Source organism: Octopus bimaculoides, chromosome 20 (assembly GCF_001194135.2).
Source record: "Octopus bimaculoides isolate UCB-OBI-ISO-001 chromosome 20, ASM119413v2, whole genome shotgun sequence".
Taxonomy (NCBI): domain Eukaryota; kingdom Metazoa; phylum Mollusca; class Cephalopoda; order Octopoda; family Octopodidae; genus Octopus; species Octopus bimaculoides.
The window spans coordinates 32,853,746-32,859,849 of record NC_069000.1 but is presented as its reverse complement, the minus strand read 5'-3'; positions in this window follow the sequence as shown (position 1 = coordinate 32,859,849).

The following is a 6,104-nucleotide window of genomic DNA, read 5'->3' as shown; positions in this document are numbered from 1 at the left end:
TATATATATATATATATATATATATATATATATATATATATGATGAAATTAAAATCAGAACAGAGATTTGCACATACAAGTTTCCGCTGCGAGCCGGTGCACACAGTTGAATATGCATTTTGGTGTTAATTATCGGTACAACTTCATCACTGCCGACTTTTACTGGTGGTCGGATATCATCTGAAGAGAGGATCAGCTTGACCAGCATTATTCTCTAATGCGGTGGTAGCGTTACAAAAGATAATCATTTACTTCGTGAACTTTATATTACCCTGGCCACTCCACAATTCCTTGCTACCTTCTCTCTTAAATTAGGTCAACGCCCAAGAATATTCCTATAGTTCTTAATTCATATGTTTGTTTACCATTTTACCTGGTCTTATTTTTTTTCAAATGTATTAAACTATTTCTTGCTTTGTTGGTGTTAATATGAATTGGTTTTAATATGACAGAACCGTGAGAAGGAAGCAAGACCAAATGAATCCTCGCGTTAGTTAAAATTCCCTGGACTAAAATCATGAACGGCGAGTCTGATTTAAACGGGTATGATCAAATCTTAGCAATAAGTGACTTTAACTAATGTAAAATAATATTAAAAGATAATAATGCTGACATGAAGTGTAGAGTTTACAAATGTACAAGGAGACGTCATCATATTTTTTCTGCACACACCATGTCAAGTTCGAATAAATATTCAAATTAAATCGGAAGTAAGTACATTGGGTCAGAAGATCGAGATCAAGTTCTTTCACTGATATGGGATCTGAACAATTCAATGAAAACGAATGAAAATCGAATAAACTAGTACCAAATAATGTATGAGAACGTAATGTGGGTTAATCACCTGGAATATGGCAACCCAGACTGAAAAGCCTTTTAATGCCAACAGTTCAGACATGATTATGAAAGGATGGAACAAAATCACCGTGATATTCATCGCTGCAGTTTCTGCTCGGAAGTAGGTGGAGACAATCTTAATGTACATATAACCGGGATTAGGCATCAAGGCTGAAAACAGTATCAGAAAAAATTAGAATATTGGACATGATAAAAAAAAAATACAGACAGAACTACCAAACTATTCTTGAGTTCCAAACTTTACACGCAGTCCATAAAATCACCTGTATTTAGCGTGAGATACTTTCCGTCCAATGGGTAGAACACGAACAGTACATATTCTGTTATCATTGCGCAGTTTATACAAGCACCATTCAATTAAATACAACTGGCATGCTCTTTCTCACATATTCGATACTGAGCAACACGCGAAACTAATATTAAGTAAACTCTGCACGACACCTAAAACAAGAATATAATGTCAGAAGTATGCAATAAATAACTTTTACGTAGAATAGAAACACAGTTCTATATTTCCAAAAGACAAGGGTGCTCAGAAGACGTCAGACACACCATGTCGCATGTGGTGGTGCACTATAGAAATTCATAGAACTACCACGTGTATTTAAATGTAAACAGACATTTGGTTATTTTTTATTAGAAGCGTCGAAATGTATATTGTACGATACAAATAAGAAGACGCTATTTTTTCGAACGTTGAGTTGTCTTTACAACAGCAGAAATACTGGGTAAATTACCCCTACTATGGATCTGGGTTCGAGTCCCATGGCTGGTTGTTGATAAGTTTTTCCGCTTTGTAAGGGTACTTTACGCAGTATTTCTGCTATTCTAACAACTCTGCGTTCGAAAACATATCATCTTCTAACTTGTATCGTACAACTTACATTTCGACGCTTCTAATAAAAAGCAAATATTTGTTTATTTACATTTATGCACGCATATTTGTTCTATAAAACTAAGACATTTGGCGTCTTATTCTGCGGACAAACTGGTCAGCGGGTGGTTTTGCTGAATGGTAAAGCACTCAGCCGAAGTCTTTGAGGGATATGGTTTTGAGTCATATGGTGTATTATTGACAAAATCTTCTACCTTTTAACGGTAATTTACCCAATATTTTTGCTGTTTTAACGGCAACGCTGCTTTCGAAATGATGTAATCATTTTATTTGCATAAAATTACTACTAAAAACAATTTTTTTCCTGGAATCACAAGGCCTCACATTTGGGGGAAGGGATTAAGTCGATTACATCGACCCCACTGCGTAACTAGTTCTTATTTAATCGAACCTGAAAGGATAAAGGGAAAAGATGACCTCGGTGGAATTTGAACGTAACGGCAGACGAAATGCCGCTAAACATTTCGCTCGCCCGGTGTGCTAACGATTCTGCTAGCTCGCCGCCTTACTACCACCACTACTACTACTACTACTACTACTACTACTACTACTACTACTACTAATAATAATAATAATAATAATAATAATAAGAAGAAGAATTGTTTAAGCGGAACAGGTAAGTCGATTACATTGCTCCCCGGCTCCCTGCATTTAGCTGCTCCTACTTTTTCGACTCCGAAAAAGAGAATAGTGAAGTTCATCTCGGCGGAATTCGAGTTCAGAACGTAAAGAGCCGGAAAAAATACCGGTAAACATCTTCTCCGACACGCTATCGACTCCAACGGTCTCTCAACGATTAACCGGAGATGATTTTTAAAATGAGAATATCTGAAATAAACTCGACTGCTGTCACAAACGAGAATACTAGAAATGAACCCGACTGCTCTCAGAAATTAAGTAAAGAGACAGGAAAAATAATCCAGAATCCTTGTCCTTTCCCAAAATCTAATCAGTCCGTGCTAGGCACGAGGCCAAACATCCATGAAGGTTTCATGCGAATTGAATCCATCCAACGGTTGAGATACTTTGTCCACGGACAAAGAAACAAACACAACTGAAAAAATACCTCAGCCTTCGCTAAGGCGGGTGTAATAATAATCCCTTCTACTAAAGGCGCAAGGCTTGAAACTATTGGGAAGGGGACTAGTCGATTACATCGTCCCCAGTGTTCCACTGGTACTCAATTTATCTATCCCGAAAGGATAAAAGGCATGGTCGACCTCGTTGAAGTTTGAACTCAGAACGTCGCAGCAGACGAAATACTGCTAAACATTTTGTCCAGCGTGCTAATGATTCTGCCAGCTCGTTGCCTTAAATAACAACAAAAACAATAATAATAATAACAATAATAATAATACTTTTTACTACTATAGGCACAAGGCCTGAAATTGGAGAGGAAGAATCGTCGATTACATCAGCCCTAGAACTCAACTGGTACTTAATTTATCGGCCCCAAAGGATGAAAAGCGAAGTCGACCTCGCCGAACTTTGAACTCAAAACATAACGGCAGACGAAATACCGCTAAGCATTTCGTCCAGCGTGCTAATGATTGTGCCAGCTCGTTACCTTAAACAATAATAATAATAATGATGATGATGATGATGATGATGATGAAGATGATCTAACTACAAGGGCCGAAGACGTCGGAAACATTAGAAAGGAGAAATAAAAGAAAAAAAAAGCAGTGGGGGCAATTCACGAAGAGTACAAAGGGGAAATCAATCATGAAATTCATTTTTGCTTTGTTTTTCAATATTGATTTCTGTAACGTAATATTTGATGATGATAAGAATAAATATCGCATTAATGGTAATAAGTTAAGGATCATAACATTTATAATATAACAGTAAGATTAACAATAATAGTAGCAAACACTTTTGTTGGATACAATAATAATAATAATAATAATAATAATAATAATAATAATAATAATAATAATGATGATGATAATAATAATGATAATAATAGAGTTATAATAACGAACAAATAAATTTAGAAATAACAAGGCAACAATATAAATTATTAATAAAAATAAATGCCTTATACGTCAAGGTTTTCACCTTCCTTGGAGAAATTCAGTTTTAACATAATTTACTTTATGTTTGTTTTATTCTATCTTTCAAATGACTTAGAGATGCTCGCATGTCATTCCTATCGGGAGAATATTGTATGAAAATGTCATCTGTTCATTTGGGACTTAAGCAACAACGTCTCAACCATTCATTGACTTCTCTTTGCGACTTTCTTCTTTCTTCTCTTCACTCATTCATTATATTCTCTTGTAAGGACAAGAAAGGAAAGAATTGTTTGGTGGTGGTGGTAGTGGTGGATAGATGGAACAGGCATCATATATTTATTATTCTGCCATGTATTTTAATTCTCTCTCTCCGCCCTCTCTCTATTTACATACACATGCACGCAAATATATTACAGAACACTTTCATATAAAATATAGAGACAGCGATGCCGAGCTTGTTATAAAGTCTAAAGTATACGGAAGAATAGACAAACAAAATGTTTGTTTAGGGAAGATATTCTTTTCTAATCTAAGCACAAGGATCGCAATTTTGGTGGAGGGTTCCAGTTGATTTGATCGTCCCAGTACACAACTGGTAAGGCTAAGTCAACCTCGGTGGAATTTGAACTCAGTACGTAAAACAGACGAAATACAGTTTAGCATTTCGCCCGGCGTGCTAACGTTCCTTATTTCTTTATTGCCTACAAGGGGCTAAACATAAAGGGGACAAACAAGGACAGACAAAGGGATTAAGTCGATTACATCGACACCAGTGCGTAACTGGTACTTAATTTATCGACAGAATGAAAGGCAAAGTCGACTTCGGCGGAATTTGAACTCAGAACGTAACGGCAAACGAAACACTGCTAAGCATTTCGCCCGGTGTGCTAACGTTTCTGCCAGCTCGCCGCCTTTGTTTACGGAAGATATTAATGTTACTATTCAGGTGTTATTTATGGTTCTGTTGTTTTTTCGAAACGAAATCATCTTTACAGAATTAACTCTATAAGAACACTGAAGTACTTACGTGTTTCTGTGTATATGTAGTCGGTCCTAAATGCAGAATGACTCTGCTCGCTGTTAGAGTGCAATAATTTACTTCTTTTTCTTTGCGACAATTTTACTATCCTACATGAAACGCATCGGTTTACGTGTATTCTGAGTATATTCTTTCATGTATTCAGCTCGTACACACACATATTAGTATTACATGGAAAATGCGAGCAAGATTATAAACCTGGAAAAGTTTTTGGAAAATATTAGCTTTTATTAAAGCTAAACATTTTATTACAAGTTATTACTTCAATTTGTTATTACTTGTTACTTCTATTAAAAATAAAATAATAGTTCAAAATATCTTTTGCACTTTAAAAATCTTCATTATGATAATTATTAGTTAATAACTAGAAATTTGGAAATAGGTGATAAAATATAATTGTTAGAACAATAAATACAATAATAAAAATTTAGTTAGAACAATAAATACAATAATACAAAAATTAGCTATATATTACAGTAAAATCTACCTATAACAACAAATTCACAGTAAAATTTGTTTCAGGTATTGCTTACGTTATTGCCAAATCTTCATATTTATAGTCTTGAACAATGCCTATCTTTTACATAACGTTTTTTGCCTACCATATATGCTATTCCACTTTGCATAAAACATTTGCAATATTGGTACTTCTGACTCTCATTTTTTCAGTATGCTGGTGTGTCAATATTTTAACAAAATGAAGGTACCTTTTTTAATTATAATGTTACTTTGTAATTTAAAATCAAATTATTCTAATATTCAAATGTTATCCTTAGCTGGGATATCTTAAGTAAAGAATTTCTTGTTCTGTACTTTACCAGATGTAATAACTTGTCCTGGACTTTTCCAAGTGTAATAACGTCAGTAATTTTCCAGGTTTTTAATCTTAAAAATATTATTTCTCTTGCTCGTATTTTTTCATGTAATCCATGTTTTCCAGGCTATGCTATTATGCTAATTAATAACGTGTCAAATGTATCATTTAGTGGTGACGTTGATAATTTTTTCCTTACCACAATGGTGCCGGTGACATATATTAAAAGTCCCTTTATAGAACTATATTCATAAAGAAAGTATAGAACTATATTATAGACCTCAAATTTGAGAAACACTCATAACTTTTTTCTTTTAAAACTTCATTGCATGAGATTGATACCGTGAGATTCCTTGAGTTGAGCTCTGGCATTTAAGCATAATTAAAATATAAATAGCTTCTTCTTTTATAAAAAGTTAATTATACTTAAATCCAATTTTATTTGCCTTATTTATGTTTTCTTTCATAGTATTTTACCTC